At 39.2% G+C, this 17964-nt stretch overlaps 1 long non-coding RNA gene across 4 annotated transcripts in view; it reads right to left on the bottom strand.

Moving 5' to 3' along the window:
• Positions 1-17964, bottom strand: part of LOC148187685 (uncharacterized) — a 105781-nt gene that overhangs the window by 62198 nt on the left and 25619 nt on the right. For all 4 annotated transcript variants that reach the window (XR_015778410.1, XR_015778411.1, XR_015778412.1 and 1 more), the window contains one exon: positions 17271-17303. This is a non-coding gene — a long non-coding RNA (uncharacterized LOC148187685). The remainder of the gene's footprint in view (positions 1-17270; positions 17304-17964) is intronic.

Raw genomic sequence — 17964 nt, forward strand, 5'->3', positions numbered from 1 at the left:
GATTAGCACAGAAACATGACATTAGCTCTAATGGCAAAGAGTAGATTTTCTCTACTGTCAAAATGTAACTGTCGCATCTGATTTTGTGCCAGGTAAATGAAAAATGGGAGACTGTGTGTGGCAATCGAAAGCTCTAACCTTGTTCACGGGGTGATAAAATATGGACTCAGAGTTGCATATCAGTACTCCAAGTCTGAATTAAGAGAACAGAGAAATAATATCTATTTTGAAATGCAATTATAGGGACTAAGTAGCACTTATCCATTGTGTGATTTTCCTGTTTTTTTACAGTCATAGCTTTTGTTTGCAGGAAAATAAATTAAGTAAATAATGACAGATCACATTTTTACTGGAATGGAAAAGATATATTCACATTGACCTGTTTCAGCTTCATGTTTTCTCCCCAGTGCTGCACTCACATCTGCACGGGAACAAACAAGCTCTTAGACAGTACTTAAAATGCAGTTTTCGGCTGCTATCCTGCCTCCCACATTACTCCTCTAGTTATCCTGCAGGAGAGAGGGAAGGTGTGAACTGCATCAAGCGAGGCTCTCTCAGTTGGAACCTTTAATTATAACTTCACAGTATCAGTTACAGCAACCTTGCACAGATGCTAAAACCCTCAGAGGCTTGGCTACTCTACCTTACTTAATCTGAGCAGGAAGCACTGAGACAGTGCTGTACCATCAGCCAATTCAATCACAAGCCAGGACGCCACCGCATCCTGCATCGGGGTCCAATCGCGGCGCAAAACAGTTCAAGACACGTGACCTAGCTACTTAGCATCCCTCATCAACACCTGTTTTCTTTTTTCTGTGTACAATGTTGTTATTTGCCTCTTCCTCTCCGCCTCTCCCAGGCTCTCTCTTTCCAGAGGATATGGCGAGGTCTGTGCGTGCAGAGCTAAAGACGCTATAAAAATTGCTGAGGTATAAAATCGAAAGTGCTCAAGCTGTCTGCGACTGGAATTGCTGGCTGGCTCGGGCCTGTTGGAGGTGGTGAAGGATCCCCGGCCAAGACCCGCTAATGTTGTAAATCAGAGAAAGTTTGGGCTTGTTTGTTTACATATTACAGGCTTTACAGTGGGCCTACTACAGTACACAAGGAGCTGTGCTTGGCCCAGGCTATTGTACGGGTCATAAACCTAAAGAATATAATGGCTGTGTGCAGCTTGAACCACCCACTCCTGCACTTGTTCACTGGTAATACTACTTTGTTCAGATGAGTGAGAACTTGTGTTACAAAAACAAACATTTAAAAACAACAAAGATTTATTTCAGTAGTGTGTGGGTGCAAAAAATATGTCAACTGTTTTATTTAGAAGTACATGGAAAGAAGGATATCTTGAGTGAAATGTCTGGCAAACTATTCGTTGCAAAAGTGAAACTCCAAATGACTTTTACACTTTTTAAAAGGGGAATAAAGCTGCAAAGCTGCTCTAAAAAGACATGAACCATCTGGAACATGTGATACTGAAGCACAAAAAGATGAACAGCATAGGGTAAACACGTTTTAACACATGGTCCCTAATTAAGACATTTTAGATTTGAGACTTTTTAAGACTTTACTGATGTCCATTAATATTTACGGCCAGTTTTACAATAACCAAAACAGAAGAGAAAAAAACATTCAAGCATGAAGTGACTTTCACTTACAGTTAGGGACAATTTTGTCCAAATGAACAAAACTGCAGGGTATCCCACACATTCAGTTTTTTGGTGGCGTGCCATAATTAAAGCATCTGCCGCCACATATTAATTAATTTGATTTGATTTTTTTCATATTTAGGAGCACTATAATAATATACACACTGTTCCATTAATGCCTGCACAACACTCTCAGAACACAGAGCGTACTCTGGGCACATATAGAGCAGGAAAAAAAAGTGAAATTTAACCATTTACTGTGCTACGTCTTAAGTCTGCAGCAGTTCAGCTCAGCTCTGATCAACAGATCAAATATCCACTCCCTACTCAAACTCCTTAAAAGTGCTGCTGAAGGAAAAAGAACTTGTAGTGAGTTCTGCCTGCACTGCATTTAAGGACCTGCAAAATTTTGAGAGAGGGCACAGAAGGATAGAAAACACACAACATAAAAAAAGGGAAGTCAGGTTAACTTGGCAATTTCGTTTCTCTCACTCTGCCTTAATTCCAGTCGTACTGAGTTTTGCACTTCCCCGTATTGTGACAGCTAGCTAGTAGACAGTAGATCCTCTGCTAAGAGCATATCAGCTGGAAACAGAATTTGAGTGTTGCTGGTTCCACTATCTGATCTGTATGATTTTAATGTGAAGGTCTAAGCATTTTTAAAACTTCTGAAAGACTGATGTAAGATATTTTAATACCAAATAAGGCCTTCATTTTAAATAAATCAATTCAATGCCTTGAAATACTCCTGGGAACACTGGCAAGGTAGGACACTGACCTACATTTTGTTGTTGTTTTTATTATTATTATTTAGATTTTTTGATGGCTCTTTACTTCTCAGTACTGTATAATGGCATTTCACAGGAGAAAGAATGCAAAATTAATCAAAGCCGTTTTACAGTACAGTATCAAAAACGAGAACAGCATTTTTATGAGTCAGACTCAGAAACGTCTCTCCAAAACCCACAGTTTTTTCTGTGTGTGTATAATCCCCCGTTGCTTCACTGATATATACTGTGGCACCCTTGCTATACAGTACATTTTAAAAACATCCACTCAGGTGTTACCGTGTCTATCCAGGTGCACTGTGAGCCAAAACACTTATCCTTAAGAGAGATCAAGCTTGCACGCTATCTTATCAGCGCTTACAGTGGTACTACACGTACAGTAGAAGTACACTCAGCTACTCATGCAGACCCTGCTTACAGGAGATCAAACGCAGGTCAGAGACTCCAACATACACTTGCTTATAATCCACACAAGTGCCTCGCTGTACGTATGTGAACGACTGTGTGCGACAGAGAGGGAGAGAAAGTGAGGGAGAGAGCTCATGGATTTTCCCGTGTGTGTCAACAGCAGTGGTCTGGTTGTTTTGTGACAGTCATAGGCAGAGCACAGGAAATGCACCACGATGTGGCCAGTCACAGTTGAATTTCTCCAGTGATAAGGATAGATTTTTTTTGAGAAGCCTGACAGTCTACCCTTACAGCGCTATAATGCAATCACAGAGGGTTGATCAGTAAAGCCAAATACACCAGAAAATGTGTGTTCTTTGCATGCAGAGACTAATTTCAGCAAGTTTTTATTTTCATGTGCATTTTAGATTTCTATTTCCTATGCTCTTATTTAAACAGAACATGTGTCATTCCTGACCTCTTACACGTGCACTCACAAAGTCCTACACACACAGACACAAAAGGAGGGGAGGGGAAAAATGAAGGATGGAGGAAGGTGACAGGTAAACAAATTCAGTGTCATATTCTCCTGCTGTCTTCACTGTGCCACTTGGCATTTTAATGGAAGGGAATCTGATGTAACATATAGTGGTAACTACAACAGCAGCCTCGTACCAGAGGGGAAAACTTAACTCCTCAGACCTATGCATTAAACATATTGTAGAATAGAGTGTAACATTTATCACTGTCATTCCTAGAGAGTTTGTGTAAATTTAAATGCGCTCAAGCGTGCTGATCCCCCCACCACCACCCACCCCCCTCCACAATGTATGCGTACAATGCCACCCCAAAGCCCATTTTCCTGAAATCCTTCTCATTGTTCTGCACGACCATACCACCAAACAGCTATTCATCTTTGGGGAATATGCTGTACAGAAATGTCTTTGTATGTGGGGGGCTTTTTTTCTGTTGCTGTGTTCCATGTTTCGTACAGCTGTCCACCTATTTTTCATGGTTTAATAAAAAAATAAAATAAAAAAAACTTAAATGAAAAAAAAAATCCAGAAAGATTGCATATTTATTTCACCGTAAAGCACATTTGTAGGCTTATTTCAGAAAGATATGTATGAATGATTACCTAAAAATGGGAATATTTTAGAGGTTATGTGTGGTATTTCTGTTTCATAAAAAGAAAAAAAAGAAAAATTATATTTCTATAATCTATTACTGGCTTTTGGTTTTCACTCTGACCTACAGAAAAGAGTATCAGCCACAGAAAGACCTGAAGACAATTAAATAGGACTTTGTAGATTATTCATGACAAGTACTTTTCCAGGATTGTGAGCTGGAGTAAAATGGAACAATAATGCCTTTAAGTGTGGAATATATTGGAACAGCAGTGCATGGCAATACCAGCTGACACATTAAACATTAAAATAAATTACCTAACCTTTACAACTTGCAGTGCCAATAACGGGAAAAATGACAGATCATGGGTTATTATTCACCGAGAGATCCTATACATAATAATGATGTCATCAATAATGGCCATGATATCATGGCTCCTGCTGCTTTTAAAAAACATTTAAGGGAATTACTTTATTTTAAATCATCAGTCCAAGTCCAGGCCTCGACCACTCAGCTGGAAAAAAGTCTTTAAAAGACTGTAAGAGAGGCCAAAAGACAGAAACAGAGAGAGAGAGAATAAAGAGGAAGAGAAGGGAAGAAAGAAAAATGTGCCACATTACGTCCCTGTTACCAAACGGCACTCATGAGTCAATTTGCCAAATAATGCGAGCAGAACTTGACTGAGGAGGCACATCAGGACTGTTAACGTGTACGATTGTCAGTGACCAGCGGACGACAAATACATCTCATCTGACAAATAACAGAATTATGCTGAAGGGGGTTTACAGTCAGTGGTGGGTTTTTTTTTTTTCGGCCAGGCTGTTGTGCTCCCTGCAAGTAGAAGTCATCTTGATTGAATCCAGGACATTAAGCCTGTAAATGTGTATATATACATGATGTTTTGATGCTTGTGACAATCCATCTTCCTTTCCTTCGCACACAAAGAGCTCAGCAAACTTAACCTCGGCCCTCTATGGCAGTGCATTCATATGAATGTTTCAACATTGGGGCAACACATGAGACAAGGTTGGGGTGTCCTTCACCAAAAAAATTAGAGCTTCAAAACAATACATTTTCTGCATGCTGGTGAATTTTTATACACTAATTTGTGTATTTTCTGAATCCATTTATGTTTTAAGTCCCTATAATTTTGACAAAATAAAAGTCTTTGGCTACCTTCATGTTGTTATTGAGGGAGACAAATGCATATTTTATAAATATTGAGAGGGACATGTCCCCCACGTCCCCTCCAAAAGCTACACCTATTTGTGTGGACACAAGTCTTTTATACTTATGCATTTTTGTGTGCACAGAGACTACACTTTCTGTGATTTAGTGTTTTTAGATAATGTCTTAATGTCCAGTTATATGCTGCATTGCTGTCTGCAGGTTTGGATTCAGAATTAACAAAAGAATGAAAGCATTTTATCTATAATGACAACTGAAGGCAATATCATAGAAATAATCATTTTCACATGCAACCCTTATATTGTCATTATGTACATAATATTGTTTGCCAGGAAGTATGAAGTTACTTCTTATTTTACGGAAAAGAGGTTTAAGATGAACAAAATAAACTTATTTTTAATACTAGATGTCGATATATTTTTCATATGATATATAATTTGAGAAAATACTAAATTGTAAGATGAAATGCTTAGATGTGCTTAGATAAGTATCTTTATCTTATTTTGGATAACTTTTTGTGGTTATTAAATGAATGTTGTCATGATACTGGAATTTCTAACTTTATACAATGTCTTGAAAAATATTAGTATTCAATGCATTTTTCAGTATCACAGGGGATATGGGAAACTTTTTCTTGGTTCATTGCAGAAAACATCAGGATGACTGTATTAAAGATAAAGAAAAAGAGAGAGCAAGAAAGTGCAGCTGGTATAAGCACACCGATACTGACAACACATTCTCATTTCTAACTTGCAATATATTGACGCTTAGTCAGGGGCTCTATACATTAAAATATAACACTCCAGGTACCCCTCCTGCATCATTTTCAATGCTTAGGGATGGTGAGTAAATGAAAGCCAATTACATGTTGCGTCTTTTTAAAATAAACAGTTTTAACTCGTTAAATGCATATGCATGCAATGTTTCTTTCCAAAATAAAGTTAGAATGTTAGTTTCCTAGTTCAGTTTTTTGGGTTTACGCTACAAAAAATGCATCAGGGTTTGGCTTAAAATAATTACATCTGTAACTAACAATGACATACATCCCTGTGGTGGTATACAATATATACTAGCACACTACATTGTGAAAAAAGCTTGATCAACTTTTGGTTTCACATAGTGGACGAAATGTCTCCCAGATCAAAGTCCAGAGTTTGTTTGATCCACATCTCCCAGCCCAACCAAAGCAGACTTTCTTTCGTTTTTCAGAAAATACCACCACACGGTGCATCTCATACTGCCCCTAAAGGGTGCCTCGGTGAGTCAGTATCGGACGCTGACAACCACTGACCACGTGTCAGTATTTGACAAGCTGGGAAAGAGAAGTTGATACTGAGAAAAATGACTATAAAATCTATATGTATTGATAAATCATTATTTTTGTTTCCTTTGTTTGTTTGTGCCAATGCCAAACCAGAACCTGCCGCTGCTACCACTGCCACACTGGTGGATAGAGAACCGAGTACTGCATCCCCATTGTTAGGGCACAACAAACCCCAAAATATACCCTGACATGAAGGTGCATCTTTTTTTTTTTTGTGAGGTTCACATACTTGTCCCTCTCATGTCCTTCCATTGTTTAGAAACAGATTTTTTGTGAGCTATAAATATGAAAAACAAGAATTCGTTCTTTACTTCCCGATGACGCCTCCTGATTGATGCCTTCTGTTCACACTGATCGTACATTATGGAACGCATTACAGCATATTGTGCATTTCAGTAAGGGTCATTTTCAGAAAGCCGTTTACTCTGCCGCTGCAGAAAATCTTAAATAAATTTAATTGTCTGCATCCACCATCAGAAATGACTTTATGCGTTTTGCTTCATAATTAAGAGCTTTCACATCCATAAACTTAAATCACTGTGCACAGCTGTTGAGGTGTAATTAAAGCATTAAATATGTGAACGATCAACTCCCACTAAACAAGATGACACCAACACCCCCGGCACAGAACTTAGAGGTGAACCACAAGCTGGCTGGGCTTTTTCTAAAACTAAGACCTGCAGTGTTTCTGTCTTTCTTCTGTTTTTCAACTCTCAGATGTCAGTCCCATAAATCTGACTGGTTGGCCACAGCATTAGTAGCTGAACTGATGCTAACACCATTAGCTGATGATTTAATGACACTGTAGATGAGGACAGTCATCCTCTTTCTATCATTCTCCCTTTTTTTCATCCCCGCCTGCTGGCTGAGGATACAGGGAATCTGTGTGTTTTTGAGGATGAGGGTGGTGGCGCTCATATCTCATCCACCTCCATTACGCCAAGGTCACTCCGTTGCTTTTCTTAATGTGATCAGGGAAAGTGTCACTTTTGCAGTTCTGTGGCAGTAAATAAGAACTGGCTCTAATTTGAATGTAGTGTACCAGAGGCCCTTTATGGGTTGTTAATTTAGTGTTTAAATACATTTAACAGTTGAGAGAGAGTACTGATTAGGCCGGCTCTCCAAGTGAAGGCTATTTTTCTCTCCACTATTTCCACTGACTTGCTGTAGATTATTATTGTTATGATGTGACAGATGAATGGCAAGCTTATTTTGAATTAAGAGGAGCTTCAAAGGCAAAGACAGCAATAAAATCTGTCACTTTCTTAAACCATTTCTCCTCTATTTCTCATTGAAAATCCTCATTTATTTATTTCTGTTAAATAAATGAAAGGACTTTTGTAGTGAAAATAAGCAAGTAAAAAATTAGGAAACCTAAATTACTAACATGTAATGTACCAACCCCACTGAAATTAAAGATCCAGTGTGTGTCTGCCACCATATTTTCCTCAAGGCATAGGGCCACCATCATTCTCGAACACGCAATCTACAACCTTACCACTAGATACCACAAAATCCTACAGACCGGACCTTTAAGTTTACACATAACTGAAATGCAAAAGCATAAACATTTCCACCTGAATCGCTTTTTATCAAACACATCATCCGACTTGCAAAATATTTATACAAAATATATATACGACAATGTACCAAATTTGGTTTTCCTGCAATATATGCTTGAAGCAACTAAAGCGTGATTAATATACTTCATTATTTGATCCGTTTTTTTTTTTACTATGGTGTGTGATGCAAAAATGTCACAATGGGAATGGTCCTATTTAGACCTAATATTTGCTTTGTCCATTCTGGGCTACTGTAGAACAACATGGCAGAATCTCTGGAAGACAAGCCCCCAGGAACAGCGGCAGGCTTTGAAGCCAGTTTTACATGTTGGTCATAAGTGGAACTACACCATTCAGGTCCTTCATGTGATGCTGTGGGGCCCAAAGAGAGTTTTTCCCCACAGGCTCACATTGGGAAAGAGACCTCTGTAAATAAATGGATAAATCATTGTGAGGGTCACAACATCTGCGAAATGACTCATTTCACCGTCAGGATTTCCTCCATTTGATTTGGTGACATTTCTTAAGAAGACACATGCAATTAAATTATTTTCGAGGGGCACTAAATTGGAATAGCCGTCCAGCCGGTGGAAGTTAGATATAAATGGCTCATTCTAAGGTGTCTAAAACGACTCTTATTTTCAGCTGATTATAAACGATTGAAAACATAGCTTTGAATATCACAAACCATTTCTACCAATAGATGCCCCTTTTTCCTACACACTGGACATTTAATAGTGGGACATCAAATATGTACAATAATGCACAAAGAAACTGATACATGGCTTCATTTGCTGAGCTAAGCCCAAAGCACTGCCTGCACGTGTTGCTCACCACGATCCCAGCAGCTACAACTGATGAAGTCCTTGAGTTTTCACTGTCTTTTATTATTTTTTCTGCAACTCCCCACTTTCGCCCACTTCCTCCACCAGCTGAGAGCACACGGTGGCCATGAAAGCCAATAAGGCCCGACCAGCCACCTCCACACTACAGATTTCTCCTGACACCGAATGCCAGTTATGAAATTGGGGGATAAGTTAATGTGTCACAGTAGCATTGATTTTTCATTTGCTTCTCACTGCCCTCAGTCCCAGAGCCAGCCCGGGCCTTTCCTTCATGCTTCAGGATGGATTACCGTGGCCCCCGTCGAAACAGAGCGTTGTGGGGTGACAAGGGAGCCGATGCGGGTTTTCATGTGAGGTGCCACACCTGATTACAGGTGACACCATACCAGCATCATATGCTGTGCCAGGGGAGCTCAAACATCAAGATCAACTCAGTTCAGTTTTAATCCAATGTGTCTGAGAGTGAATATTTTAGAGCATTTCTCAATAGTACTTCTGCATAAATATGTATTCATGTGCATATTTTTTAAACTGAAACTATAATTTAATTTCTTTATCTGATCTATAAATTGTGAGAAATTTGAATTCAGTTCTGATGATGTATTGAACAATAAGGAGCCCTCTGCAGCAGGGATGAAATGAGTGGTACAAGAAATCTGTGGCTGGTCCCTATGAAAGGAAAAATACGCTCACGTAACAACAACACGGTGCTCAATGAGCTATGTCCTCAGTTCCATATGAGATTGGTTAATACAAAAGCTTGCTGGTGAAAAACATTGTCCTGCTCCCAGTGACAAAGACAAAGTGCCTGTGTTTGGCGTACGCGAGTCAAAGGGACAGGTGACGACAGGGAGGGAGACCAGGGAGGGAATTTGAATTTCACATCTAGGAGGAGGCAGCATGTCATTAAAAACCCTAATTTCAGTGTCAGGTAGACTTACAGGTGATCCATCATCTTGTCAGAAGAATTTTATTTTATTTTCAAAGGAGTTCAAAGCAGGCTCTCCAGACTTTTTACTTCAGTTCCAATTAGATTTAAACACAATTAACAGAAAAGTCTAGTCCCGTGTGTATGGTCGAGAGATACCTGCCCACTCAAGCAGATCTGAGGGAGAGCGGTTTATAATGCAACTGAATACATTCTGCATAAATGATAAAGGGACTTCTACAGTATGCATCATCCTCCAGCACAATGCATCTATATCATAATTAATAGATAATAACCAGTCTGAAGTTAATATTCCAGTGTTGCACACACAGCAGGTGCATTGCCCTTCATATGGCAGCAGCAAACTGCATATCAGCACCCATGAATGCCATTTATTGGTACATTTCTAAATGTTAACGCCTGTCAGCTCCAATCTCTCCAAAGGAGGTGCTCGGGAAATAAAATGCATCGGAGGGGACCTGAGAGGAGGACACACGTTAGCCCAGATAGGCTGTGACAAAACACCATTACTTTTTCCTGTTCACACAGCGACGTACAGGACAGCTTGTAGTCCCCTGTCCCTGCGAGGAATCCATCTAAATGAGAGACACACACAAATGCTCTCACACTGTGGGGGAACTGACTTTGAACGCAGACCAAGAAGTTAGGAGGTTTCTAATAAACAGGTGTGACTTAAAAACTGCAAAGAAAACATAAGCTGGTATTTAACTATGTTTTTTTATTCTTATAGTAAGGTTTCTATTCTTTTGTTTTTACTTTAAACTCTCTCTTTTTCTCCACAATTTGTAGACAGTGGTGGAAGACGTACTCAGATTATCATCAGTACCGATATCACTGCACTTAAAATATCAATCTATCAAGTACTGAAGTATCAATAGTATTATAAAAAGCATACTACGCAGAAATTGCCTGTTACTGTTTTTTTAACAGTATCAGCAGCAAAAGTGAAAGTTAAGGCCAACCCCAGATTCACTCTCATTTTGGATCAAGCTTTGTCAGGTTGGTGTTTCGCCTCACTATTTGTGTTTTTTCTGCACTTTATTTTTTGTAACTTCTCCTGGATGCATTCAGCTACTTAAGCTGTACCCAGGAACATCAAGAAGACCACAAAATCATAAGAATTTCATCTTTAACAATGCATCATGTTTTGTAAGTTATAAAAAGCAACTCTGGCTGAAAAAACAACCACTGAAATGTGGTGGTAAAGAAGAAAATACTTAATAGAGAAGATATTGTTGATGAAAATTGTTCTCAAAACTGTATAACTGCAGGTCTCATTCCACTACTATATGTACACAGTAAAAATTTACCTGAAAAAAATATAGCAAATTGACTGGCTTGAAAAATGTAAGTAAATATAACTATTAGTCTTAATTTGTGTACTTTATGTCTAATTGTTATGTTTACTTAAAATATAGTTATGTTTACTTAATTGTGTGCAGTTGTAATTGAAAAATGACAAGTTTAATTGTATCAATCTTTCTAAGTTTTAGAAACATCAGTAAGCCAAGTTTTTATGCTATATATCTTTATTCTGTTGGTTGCAAACATATTTCAGTCATATTTGTATTTTCTTAAACATGTTAACAAAACAGAACTCTCAGATTTCTTAATTTCATGATTTGCAAAATCCTCTTTGAGATGATCAAGTTAAGTCAGAGTAACTTAGTTTACTGAAGTTGCTTCCACTTAGAAAGAACAAGGTAATTTAGATTTACATTTTTAAATTACAACTTTACAAAATTAAGTTAAATTAACAATTACAAGAAAGCGTAAAAATAAAAATTAATTGTTATATTTACTTCCCACTGCAAAGAAATCGGTTTTCAAGATTATTTTAAGTAAGATCAACTCGTCAAATTTTACAGTGTTAAATATGAGAGAAGCGCTAACTCACTGACTGCTTTCTTTGAAAAAATAAAATGCATTCTGTAAAAGACTGAAATCCTGTACAGTGTGCAGACACTGAATGGTGACAGGCCTCGGATGGATGTGACACCAGCAGTCCAACCACAGTGCGCTCCTGCTGGTGTCGTAACGTGGATATATGTTGTCCTCACATCAGGCTGCCTAAATGGACAAAAATGCCAGGGCAGCAAAAAAAATGGCGAACAAACCCAGGGCTTCATTAGCAGAACCTTCCCGGCATGCTTTGCGATGACAAATGATTGACTTGGAACAATATCTAAGGCGATCAGGATAAAGTACCAGCCATTTCAAGGCTCAGCAAAATTCAAATTCTAATTAGACCTTGCACCACATTCCAAATAAAAATGGGTCCCTAGGTGGTTTACCCTATCAGGTGTCTCTCCCAGACCACTGAAACAAAACGAATAAAGAAAATGATTAAAGCGATAACAAAGGCATAAAATTCAAATTATAGCAGCATCACATCTGGGATCTGTATGTCACTGCACTACCATTTCTGCTCTCCCTCTCTTTTTCCCTGACTCTCACTAACCCGTTCACTCATACACACAACATTCCTTTCTTTCTGCACGAGGGCAATCAAAGACCAGGAAAAGACAGAGAGCAGGAGAGAGAGAAAAAGAGAGAGAGAGGGTGAAAAAGCAGGGAAATTAAAAGGTAGAGAGCGAGAACGCAAATAGGCTCTCAGCTTTAAGGTTATTAATGACTCCTCAAAAATGTGCGACTTTTCCAATCTCTCTGAGAAGCGCTTGAAGGAGCCTGCAGATGAAGCTGACCTTCACAATGTTCTTTGGTCTTTAGTTAAGAAATTCACTCACCATTATGGCATCATTAGGGAAACAAGGATAAAATTACTCCATGGTTAATGACCTATAAGATCCCCACCAAAATTTGTTTCAGATCTAATAAAACTGAGCTTAACACACTCGAATGAATTATGAGGACTGCTACGCGGGGTATTAAAATGTGGGGAAATAGATTTTCTGAAGCTAGGAGGACTGGACTTTTCAAATCAGATAGTAGAATGGAATTTTCTGGGCAATAAATTCTACCATGTCTCAATTTCATTTTTTTTTTTACCTTACAGAATTTTTCAGGCAATGATGGAATCTGTGAGTGGGATGGCCTCTAAAAATTCATTGCCAATTGCCGTCTCCTCCTCTATCCCCTTAAGGTAGATAGATTGATGGATGAATGGCTAAATGGGCAAATAAGTGGAGAAAAGTATATCCGAACAAAAACTCAATGTATGATAGAAATAAATGATTAGATACACATATAGAGACTTAAAAAATCCCAGAAGGCACAGCAAAAAGGATTTGATAAGGCAAAAGTGTATCAAAATCTGCACTGATTATTTGATCTGTTTACATCTTCTCTAGTTTGCTTGTGCTAAATTTAGCACATGCCAAGCTGGTCATTAGCATAATGCAGGGGCAGTGGAGAGGACACAAAAAAACTCAATAAAGAGGAAAATATAAAGCTGCAGGCAACTGTGCCTCTGCCGCACATACACATACATCAAAGTGTGCACACTAATACACCTATGAAACTTTGCATGTAACATGATGAAGGGAAAAAAAGCTATTTTAAAAGCAGCATTGGTTTAGCATGGTTTGGTTGCAGCCCCTGAGAAGGGGTTTGTGAGCTAATGGCATTTGCTCTCTTTAAACTTTAATCTTTCCTATTAATTCCCTGCAACTGGAGAATGTGCGAGAGTTAATGTTCCATGAACGTGTTTCTCACTCTGCAATCTCTTCAAGCTAATTACCTTCAGGTGCTAAATGGAGGGAAATTGCAATCCATTTGGAAGGGAGAAATTTCACCTCCCCTTTGCCTATGTAACACTGAGGGTGCCGTTAAAAAGAAAGAAAATCAAACATAAGAAGCCCGGTCTGGAGTACATTTAATCAAAAAAATGGACACTCTGCGCAGAGCCCTGATTGGCTCTCCTGCTCCAAGGTAGCTTTGGGAGAGTAAATCGCTTCCTGTAGTTTCCCGCCTCGCTGCTTATTTTGCAGGTCACTTGGAGGTCAGCAGGTGCAGGAGTGGACAAAACACTGAACAGATGTTTGATTGACGTGGATCGCGCAGATTGGCAATCAAAGTTTTCTGATGAGAAAGGAGAGGCGCACTGAACGGCCATTTCGAAGGGGCGAACACCAAGGAGATACGGAAGAAGTCGAAATACAAATTAAAAGCAGATTAAGTCAACGTGACGGATTCACGGTTGCTTGTACGGAACATTAAATCTCGGGGAGTGACATGGTATTCGTCAATGACAGAATCAAGTTGCGAGTGTACAAATGGTTCCCGAGTCAATCACTAATCAGTAACGCAGGATGAACAGGCTCATTGCGGACAAATAGCTTTGATAAGTTTTTACCTTTTAAGGGCCGGCCTGTGGAGGAGGGTGAAGTGAAGAGGAAGTGGAGGGAGATAGGGTCGGGGAGAGTGAACAGTGGGGGTTCTTCAGTCTCCTCAGAGGAGTCTGGAGCGTGGAGGGTCACTTTGTCCCCTGTTTGATCTTTGTCTTAGGATGACACGGCAGGAAATTAAAGATGAAAGGAGGTTCGGACTACTGTCTAATAAACACAGAGACAGAATGCCCTCATTTGCTGCCCCATATCCGGTCTAAATATGTCTAATCTGTGGGTGATCCACACACAAACCTGGATTAGCGAAGCCCTTTTGTACACAGTGTCCTCAAAAGAGGAGGCTACTGTGTCAACTTTTAGAATTTGCTCATATCAATACAACTTTATTTGTTTGCAAATCCATTAAAAGTTACAAATTAAAAGCTGTGTTTGTGAACATTTATTGTTTTTCTAACTCCAATGCCTCTTCATAATAATGCACGGTAAATGGCCTTTTTCCTAGTCATTAGACACAGTGGCTGTGTTTAATTCATCACTGAATATATTTTATGAGCATACTTAAGAGATAAAATGATTTGAATAAAAAAAAATTTTAAAAATCACTTATTCCAATGTTTAAAAACAAAAGGGAGGTGGCATCATGATGTACAATGAAAAAAAAAAACAACAACATTTTTTTCCCGACCGTATTTCTTGTGTGTAATAATAAATGAATTAGTAGTGGGGAGTACTACAAACAGTCCATATCTTAGACAAACACTCGTGGTGACGGCCCTGAGCTCCCACTGTGTTGAAGAATCTCCTACCAGCAGCACTCCCACCCATTTATCTCAGGGCAGGAAAAAGAGCTGGGAGGCTGAGGAAACATCAAAAGAAGAGCATCCCAGATAGCTCTGTTTTTCTAGCGCCTTGCGAAAAACACCTCCACGCTGGTAACTAAAACCCAAGAAGCAAGATAGCTTACTCGATTGCACTCTGTGTGGCCTTTTGCTTGATCGTTTCATGTAGATTGCTTGAAGGCATAAGTAAACCGCTGATGTTTTCTTGTGTTTTTATTTTTTCTGTCTTCAATTTTTTCTCTATCTTCCTAAAATGCCAAAGCTATTTGGTTAAATCATTAGAGGTGTTATGGTCGTAGAATGGCTCAGGCGAGCAGCATCCCTGTGTAGTACTGAAAGGTTATTTTCTTCATGAACACTTGAGGGTCCACTGATCCCTTGTAAGTGTCTGTTGGAAAATGCATTGACATTTTACGTGAATGGAAAAACCCTCCTCAATAGACTCTCTTTCATTGCTCTTCAGGTTTCAGGTCATTATACCCGCAATAGGGGACCACTCAACCTAGTTTGGTATTACCTCTGAGAAAACCCTTACGCTACTTCACTTACTCCATTCACAAATTTGGATTGGAAGTGAGAGACATAAAACTTTGACCTGAAGAAAGATTGTGAACATGTAAAGGTGTTTGTCCGGTGTAAGCGTCATTGATTGTTTTTTATATCTTGAGCTTATGGAGAATAATGTCTGATCATGCATTACTGCAATTTTTGTAATTCACATAAATGCATCAATAGCAATACATTTTGCACCACATTTGTCAGTGGTTACTTTTAAACTTTGATAGTTGATTTGCTGAAGTTTCCCCAAATATTCATATCCATTATTATAACACATAAAACGCTTCCTTTAGAGATGTTGCCACGTCAGAAAAAACACTGAATTAAGGGCACAGGTTTCGTTCCAAGATTGGAGGGGATGCATATCAAACAGGGGGTTTGTGTTGTCCACAACAAAAAATTGAGCATCAAACACTGTATTTCCGGTGAATTTTTATGCTGCAATTTGTGCCTTTTCTGCATCATTTATGATGTTAATGTCTGTAATTTTGTCAAAATAAAAGTATGTTTTTAATAAGGAGACAAATGCACTTGTTTTAAATATTGAGGAGGAGTTGTCCCCTGTTTCACCCCCAAAATCTACACCTATGCAATAAAGGTATAGCCACAAGCAGACATCTGCGTAGAAAAACATATACATGTGTTTGCACTCACATATACATGAAGGGTACACATATAAATATATCTGAGTATATACAAGGGGGAGGACAGGATAACAATCGGTAACGGAAAAAGTGCTCAGAGATTTAACTTATGTAAAGGTAAGGTTATTGCAGTACGATAGGTTTAACAGGTGTTGCTGTGTCTTTGCCATGAATATAAATATAGCAGAGGCTAAAAACAAAAAAGTAAGCCACAGTTTCTCTAATCGCGCAGGATTCAATGCAAATGCTGCCACTGCCATGGGTTGTAAGAGCTTTTGCAATTTCAGTGAAAACAGGGTTCACATCATTTGGAAAGGTAGACTTGCCATTTCACGCACCAGTATCCCAGCAATCCGTAAAGACCAGGAGACATTCCACGACAGGATTAGAATTTTACGATCACCAGGAAAGCGACTTCACCCCCAAAAAGTCATCCTCTCCCTATCTGCGTTTCTTGCTTTGTCCCCCAAATTTTGATGTTAACTGCCTATATGTTCGTGTTTTTTCTGTGGATCCTGTAACATAAGTTGTGAGCATTAAACAGACTATTTTTCAATGTCTTAAGGGATCCATTATAGCAATAAACATTCAATATATCAGAAAATCCTGAATCATTAACTGCCAATAAAAAAAAACAACCCAAAATAAACTATAATTCAGCCCACCAACACTGACGAGAGCTACAATGCTGAGATGGCCAGAGACTATATGGATAGTATTTGGCCAGGCTTCCTCGTCCAGTCAGGCTGAGTCGGTTCACACTGATAACGTAGGTAATGGTGTTTCTGGAAGAGTGAGGCCAGATGAAATACACCACACGGACAGATACCACAGGCATACTGGCCCCTTCTGTTGGAAAATTTCATTTTTTCCGGCAGGAAGCCATGAATGCTGAGGCTGAATCCAAATCCGGTTTTCCGCACTTTATCAGCGTGTGGCCCACCAAGTGGTGAGATGGCGGGGGAAGTGGAGGGCTGAGGGTAGGGGGGTGATCCACTCAGCCGAGACCCTCCACTTTAATCCAATTTACAGCCTCCCCCAGCAAAAGATAATTACAACCCTTAAACCAGCTAGGAGAGGGGTAGAAAGAAAAGGCCTCACTCACCCAAACTGTGCCTCTGGCCCCTGAAGTCTCCACCTAGAAAAAGAGAGGAGGGGGGGCTCTGTTAGCAGGACTCAAGCAAAGGCATTGTGACAAACTAAGAGTGTGTGTAGCTAATGAGGCAAAGTGATTTTTTTTTCCAGCAAATGGATGCCCGCTGGGCAGCGGTAGAATGCACCCCAGGACTTCTTTGCTCGCTGATGTTCACCACAGATGTAGGGGAGGTGTATTTTAGGTTGGTATTTCAATAAGTGTGTATGTACCGAATCAGTGTACTTCATTAATGCATATTAATAGTAAATAGTAATTGTGAAGCTCGTCGATGTCTTTGTACATTGTTTAGTGTTTCACCCGTGCGTCAAATACTCAAAGTTCTTTAGTAAATATTGTCACCAGGTTTTTCTTATTATCTTATTTTCTTACATAATAGGACTATTTTGTTGTCAGCAATAAATATTAGGGGTCAGCCATGAAAGAGGACCCCCCTCTGTATATAGACGCTATGAACGGTTCGTTCTATGGGGACAAAAACAATTTTTATTTACAGAAAATGAAAAACTAATGAAAACATATGAATACGCTATACAGGGCTGTCAGCTTTAACCTTGATGCGATTATTTAAATTTTTCATAATAGCCAATGCCCTACCTTCCTGTCTTTTAGAGGCTGTATTGGGCGGAGTTTTTAAACTGGAGTG

This window comes from Plectropomus leopardus, chromosome 13, assembly GCF_026936395.1.
Source record: "Plectropomus leopardus strain MGB_pleo_1.0 chromosome 13, ASM2693639v1, whole genome shotgun sequence".
NCBI lineage: Eukaryota > Metazoa > Chordata > Actinopteri > Perciformes > Serranidae > Plectropomus > Plectropomus leopardus.